We start from the raw sequence: 7618 nt of genomic DNA, 5'->3' as shown, positions 1-7618 counted from the left end.
ATAAAAAAACACAGGAAAAATGCAGCCAAATTACAGTTGGCCTTTTTCCCCCCCCTCCTCATTAGGGAGCAGGCAGCATTATCGCCTCAGTTTCTGCGGTTAATGCCACCCAATTCCTTCTGTTTACTGAAAAGCCTCTGCTGTGGCCTCATACCTAATGTGCTGCTTTAAATTTTAATGCTCCGAGTTCACATTGGAGGCTTCTAGGGGCCCATCAAGGCGCACGCGAGGGAGCCAGATGCCCATCTCACCCCCAGAAGGATGTGGAAGTATTACATTAGACAGTAAATCCACACCGGCCTTGTTAATTATTTAGGAAAACAAAGTGCTGCAGTCATAGACACTCCACTGTACAGCTGAGCAATGTTTAATCTACATAATGTATCTGGAGGTGGATGAAGCCGGGAGAGCGGGGGATAAAGCGGCAGGGAGAGAGAAACATGCATCTGATAGAGAAGTGGAGAGCGTGCTAGGCTACAGTAATGGCAAGGAAAGGGAGAAATGAAGATGCGAAGCGCTAATGAGACAGCGAGGACAGCGGCTGTGAAACTGCACGCAGGAAGGTCAGGAAAGATAAACACGGCGAGGACAGAACAAGCAAATGATCAGAAGCTTTGATATACTGTAGGGGAGACCGGGGCTAGTTGTCACACGGGGAAGGGTTATATCTCAGTAGCCATAAGTCAAAAGTCCTATTATACAAATGTGGATTTTCTCTGGTTTTGTTGATGTCAAACAGTTCAAAAACGTTGTAAATTAGGCACTTTTCCATCCTTCAAGATATATTTTTTTAAAATAGTTTTTGGGTAAAGACAAGAAAATATAATTGTACAAATAATACAAATTTAAAAAGATTTTAGTTTTTGATAAAATATCATTCTAAAGTTTGGGGTATAAGTACGCTTTATTTAAAAGACATTATTACTTTTATTCATCAAGAATGCATTAAAGTGTCAGTAAAGACATTTATAAAAAGATTATATTTCCAATAAATGCTGTTCTTTTGAATCAACAAAACAAATGTCACGGTTTCCACAACAGCACAACTGTTTCCAACATTGATAATAAGAAATGTTTCCTGAGCAGCAAATCAGCATATTAGAATGATTTCTGTTGGATCATGTGACTGGTGTAATGATGCTGAAAATTCAGCTTTGGTCAGGAATAAACTACATTTTAAAATATATTCAAATAGTAAACAGTCATTTTAAATTGTAATACTATTTCATAATATTACTGTTCATTTTATACAACCACATAACTAAGAGGCTATAAGGTAGTCAGTACAGAAAATACACAATATAGGCCTACCTACCCTAATAAATATTTACAAAAAGTGTGACAATGGTTTCCCAGTTTCTCTGTGTCTTTCTGTCCCTGAAATGAAATAGGAGAGACCGCTATAAGCGGAGTTGACTAAACTTAGTTTCGCCACAATATGACACTCTATCCTCAAATCCTCTACATTTTTAATCCCATTATTGTTCAAAAGCTCTGACTCCTCGCTACACTGAACAAAGGCATGCAATTTCCCAAGTATTTAATGTTAACTTTTATATGATTACAACAAAAGGACATAATAGCAAAGCCATAATTCTTACCATTACACACTTTTTAAGTTCACGAGTGAAAGTCTTTACAGGTCTTAAGAAACATTCCCTGCATTAATTTGTGTTTGTAAGTGTGATCTATTATGCATTCAGAGGGAGCAAACAGACCGGGTGCATTCTATCATTTATCATTAACTATATTGGAACCACAACGCTAATACTGGCAATGCATTTGAGGACATGATGAAGCATCTCAAAGAGATCCTGATCGTCATTATGGCAGAGACACTGAAGTAATGTGGTCGTTATTGATGAAACATATTGAGCTGGGCTGGAATAGAGTGAGAGGGATAGGATGTGGAGGTGTTGGCAGTGGGATGATGATGTTGCAGCTATAACCTTAATCATTGAAATCAGATGAATGCTGTGTCTGGATATATTTATATGCAGACCATCCTCCATCTGTTTAGAGGCTTTCTGTATCTCTTGACCCGAGATTCCTGTTAAATGCTGAAACAAGAGTTGATGGCAATCTGGGGGGGAAATTGACACTGCAAATGTCTAGAAGATATTACTGAAGATTTCTGTATTTAAAAATAAATGTTGCTTAAAGACCCCATTAAATAGCAAGGTTTTGTGACTTTTACTCCACGTTTATGAGCATTGAGGTCATCTACATGCTAGTGTTTACTAATGTATAAATGTATACGTGTAAATGTAAATGTATGCGTTTTTATGAGTCATAAACTGTATAAATTCTCTTCCAGGACTAAAACTAAAAGATGGACATACATGTACAGTATGTATGTGTGTGTGTGTGTGTGTGTGTGTGTGTGTGTGTGTGTGTGTGTGTGTGTGAGTGCGTGTTTGTGTGTGTGTGTGTGTGAGCTCTTGTTTTTATTACATTGTAAGGACCAAATGTCCCCACAAGAATAGTAAAACGTGAAATCACCTACATTGTGAGGACTAGCCAATGGTCCCCACAAGGGAAATTGATTAATGAACATACTTAATGATGTTTTTTAGAAAATGTACAAGAGCAGAAAGTTTTCTGTGATGGGTAGGTTTAGGGGTAGGGTTAGTGTAAGGGGACAGAATATACAGTTTGTACAGTATAAAAACCATTACGTCTATGGAGAGTCCCCACAAAGATAGTGGACCAGACTCTGTGTGTGTGTGTGTGTGTTTTAGATAGATAGATAGATAGATAGATAGATAGATAGATAGATAGATAGATAGATAGATAGATAGATAGATAGATAGATAGATAGATAGATAGATAGATAGATAGATAGATAGATAGATAGATAGATAGATAGATAGATAGATAGATAGATAGATAGATAGATAGATAGATAGATAGATAGATAGATAGATAGATAGATAGATAGATAGATAGATAGATAGATAGATTTCAGCTTGCATGATCAGTACGGCTAACAACTAGAAAACGTACCAACATAAAATGTATGAATATACTCATAACGCAAAGAACTTACTCAAAAACCAGATTACTCTCACCCATGAGACTCTTTTACCATTTAGAGTATTGCAATAAAACTTATTTTATTGTTTGAATACTCTCTTTTGAGAAGTTTGGTGCGCTTGCATTAGGGCTCCCTTAAAATACTAGACTTTACATTATTAAAAATGGACATGAACAATGAACGCATCGAGAAGCGGCCACACTTTTTGCTCAGCTGTGATTTAGAATTGTTCGGAATGCATTTGCGCTTGTTTTCACCTCCGCTTATCTCCCCCTCTCAGCCCTGTATCTCGCGTGCCCCTCCTCTAATTTATCTTCTTTCTGGCTGATTGATTAGTAATGCCTTTTTTTGTTTGTTTGTGACTGAGACTTAATTAGATTTCACAGGTTAGAGGTCTACATACTGAAAGTTCAAGATTATTGTTATTATTTTAATTAGATTGTGCCATTAAAGCGGGTTATTGTGAGACATTTCGGAGAAGGGAAGGGCAGCACTGTGGCTCCAGCGGCAGTCATTAAGTCTGTGATGGAGTTCCACACGTGTTCAAGAGCCCTGGATGTGTGTGGTTATAGCCTAACAACGTCAGAAATGAAAAGAGCTTCTGGGAGACAAAAAAAAGTGGTGCGTACGTGGACATTTTTACTGTGCAATGGATCCACCTGTTGACTCGAAGAGAATTCTTGTCAATAAAATAATACTAAAAATCTCAGAAGGCTACACATTCGCAGATGACATGCTCTTAAGCGCAGTGAGCCTTGAGAGCTTTTTGTTGAATGCAATTAGAAACGGCCTTCTGTCTAAAGGCCTGTTCACATCAAGGACGATAACTATAAAGATATAGTTCTGATTAATCGTTCTAAATATAAAGGAAGATAGAGTCCACACCACAACTATAACGATAATCACACAATGAAACGATATTGTTGCAATCACCTTTTCAGCTGATGAATGATCAAATTGACAGCCAATCATAATCCATCCTGCTTTAAAGAGCTCAAGCATTTAAAGCATCTGACAACAAAATTCAGTGTGCGCTATATGTGAAAAAGCCTAAATTAAATCTGTTCATCATAAAAAGTGATCGTGTCTCTTCAGAAGATTTGGACTAAACAGCTCAATTCATATGGATTCATTTTATGATCTCTTTATGAACTTTTTGAAGCGTCAAAGTGGTAGTTGCGTAGCTGTCAATGGAGGGACAGAAATCTCTCAGATTTCATCAAAAAGATCTTCATTTGTGTTCAGAAGATGAACGAAAGTCTTACGATTTGGAACAACATGAGGGTGAGTAATTAATGACTAACCCTTTAAAGGGGTCATATAATGGTACATGCACTTTTACAAGTTGATTGTACTGAAATGTGTGTTGGCAGTGCCTGTACACAACCATCATAAAATGATAAAAATCTATCCAGTGTTTTTGTTTTAATCTCCTTATATGTTTTCCCCTGCTTCAAATCAAGCCGTTCGACCGTGTGACGTCACACGCTCGGAAGCCCCTCCCACAATTGTTGATCCGCGCGGACCGGCGCGCTCATTGTTGATATGCTGGAGCTGTCTATGAGCAGAATGGCGTCTAAGTGATTGTGGTGTTCTGTTCTTGGGTGTAATAACGAACACAGCAGTCATTTTAATGTTCCTAAATCCGAACCGCTGAAGACGCAGTGGCTGAGTTTGTTTTGGAAGGGAATATTCCCCACGAGCAACGTCAATGCTCTCATGTTTGCGTGAATCATTTCACACCAGACTGCTTTATAAACGAGGATCAGTATTAAGCTGGTTTTGCTAAGAAGCTGCTCATGAAGAAAGGATCGGTACCAGCTATTCGTGTTCCTGCTGAATCTCCAGAACAACTGAAGTGAGTGTAACGTTTTATTCAACTTTATATTAATATTTATATTAATCTTTGCAAATCGCTAGCTGCACGCTTCACAATGAATGCGTCTAAGGTTTACACTCAGGGTACATTACGGCATGTTTTCTATGTATGATGTTCTCAATATAATTCATAATCCCACGTTTATACTGAACAACGCGTTATGGTTATTGTGTTATTGTGTTACAAACGGTGTACGCACAGAACAGAGAGGCGGGGTGAGCAAAGCACATTATCATTTAAAGTCATATGCACTGAAACGGCGTGCTGAAAACAGAGCTGTTTTTGACCAAGTAAAATAAGTGTTTTCTTACAATACTAATGAGAATTTGTAATTAAAGTATATTACAAACTTTTAATTTAGACCCTAAAGAATCATATTAGCTTGTACAAAAATGGCATTATATGACCCCTTTAACATCACATCCTCACCAAAGAGGTTTATAATACCTGGTGAAATGACATTGCCATTCATATCAATGCCAGTTTCAAGTCACATCATGAGTTTTGAGCCATAAATGTCCGGAAAATTGCATCATGACAACTTTGAATGGCTGAACGCACCGAAAGAACGGTCACAGTTCCAAACCCTTCACTAGCAAAAATCCAGAGCGGTGACGTCAACAGCGGCATATAGGGAAAAATATAAATCCATTTAACTCTATTCCATTTATTCGCCTTCCTCAAAGACCCATTAAAAGCCTTCTTGAAATCATGCAGATCTTTCTAATGGAGACCCGGAGAGGAAGTTGAACCTTCTAAAGGCATTTTAATAGATGAATTAAAAGACAAAGTAGTGTCCAGCTGCTTGGCCCCTAAAAAAGAAGTGCCTTATAATGAATAGCCATTATTATGACATGTACAAGTCGCTAATGAGAGCGATCATGACGGCGCAGTTGTTGGATTGGACACCTGGTAGTTATTGAACAGCAGTCACATTTAAAATGCATTTAGAAGCCTGATTACAACCATATGAAATAAGGTGTAATAGTCCTCGTCAGAATTCACGGCGTCTCAAACAGTGTGTCGAAAAAAAGAAAAGAAAAAAAGCGAATATCGTAAAAGCGATAACAACTATTGCACCCATCTGGGGGGTAATAAATAAATAAATGTGTGCTTTGCAACTGTGCATCAGCCAGCAACGAGAGAGACTCGGCTGTGTGCGGATTTAATTAGAAAGCAAAGCTTTTTGACAGTAAATTGATTTTTAATTGTCTTCTTCTGCATTCACTCCAGGTGGCTCAAGTCTTCTCTATTTGATGTTTTGTGTGCTTTATGTGAAGGTTTTTTCCCTCCTGCCAAAACACAGTTTATTATGGCACACTGCAGATTAGCAAGCGGTTCTCCCAAATCAAGCCTATTCTACATCTGAGGGACATCCAGTGGGGTTTTAACAGAACTGTCGATATTCTCTGTGGCACGGTCCCGCAAATGCACTCAGAAACAACAGCAATAGGTTTTTTTTTTTTTTTTTTTTAAAACATGGTCTGGTTGACATTGCTAATGGGCCCAACAGGAAGGAAATGTAATTTGAAAGGAGCTGATCTATGTACGCCATTGTTGTGGGGTAATGCTGATGTAATTATTATCTGCCGTTGATGGAGGAAGGATTTGGGACCATGCCACAAATCAGCGCAGGATGCCAGGATGTCGTTCATTCACACACAGTAACACAAAACACCATACATATATGGTTATGAACGTTCTGCTAGGTAAACATCTCTGTGCTGTATATCTGAATCATACAGCTAAAAAAAAAAAAAGCCATGACTAAGTCCGAATGGGTGTGGTCTGCACTGAATCTGATCTAATGGGCTTATATCTGTAGTTTTGAATCATGTTATGTAACACATTCCCTATATTCTGCCTTACAAATGACTTTCCAACGGGCTATTTATCATTTACATGAAAAACTGTTTTAATTAACAGCTTGCATTGAATATGCTCGCTGCAGTGGCTAAATAAAGATTGTTTCACAGCAACTCATGCATCATACGGTGTTATAGTGTGACACAGTTATGAAAGCCTTTGATCGTCACACATCAAAATGATAAAAAAGGGTCCTAGCTTCAGCTTTAAATCAGTTATGAAACAAATGATATAAAATGACAGTACACTAATGTGATCGGGGTGGGGTTGACCTTTTCTGTGCTTAGCTGTACAGCTGTCTGGTCCAGTCATGAGTATGGGCTGCCCTTTCTAAAGACGTTCTAATACTTTATTATGTTTTATAATGCAATCTATACAACTTCAGGGAGTTCTTATGCGGAAGGGCGTCAGCTATGAAAAACAGTTTGATTTTTTTCCTGATGCGTGGTATAGGACCGCTCTTGATTTAGTTTCGTACCAAATTAATGTAATACGTAAAGGGAGTTAAAATAATATAAAAAGCAATATCTAGTACCCTTTTCACTAATAAACTCAATTCAGGAACGTAAAGCATTATAATTTATGATAATATAATGGATAAAGTCCAAAATCAAAGAAATATGATCAAGTCCTACATTCATTATATCCAAGGGGATGGTCTTTATTTGATTAAATAACTGACAACTAATGAGGAATTCTGTGGCAGAATATTTTATATTAATGACAAGAGCGGTCTCATGATAAGTACTTAAATTCGATATAGCCTGACTGGCATGTCCCTAATTAGATATCTCCTAATAAGTCTCTTATTAGATATGCCCGATTTTGTCCTATAA

Source organism: Rhinichthys klamathensis, unplaced genomic scaffold, assembly GCF_029890125.1.
Source record: "Rhinichthys klamathensis goyatoka isolate OS25496 unplaced genomic scaffold, OSU_Roscu_1.1 h1tg000059l_1, whole genome shotgun sequence".
Lineage (NCBI taxonomy): Eukaryota > Metazoa > Chordata > Actinopteri > Cypriniformes > Leuciscidae > Rhinichthys > Rhinichthys klamathensis.
This window is presented reverse-complemented; position numbering follows the sequence as displayed.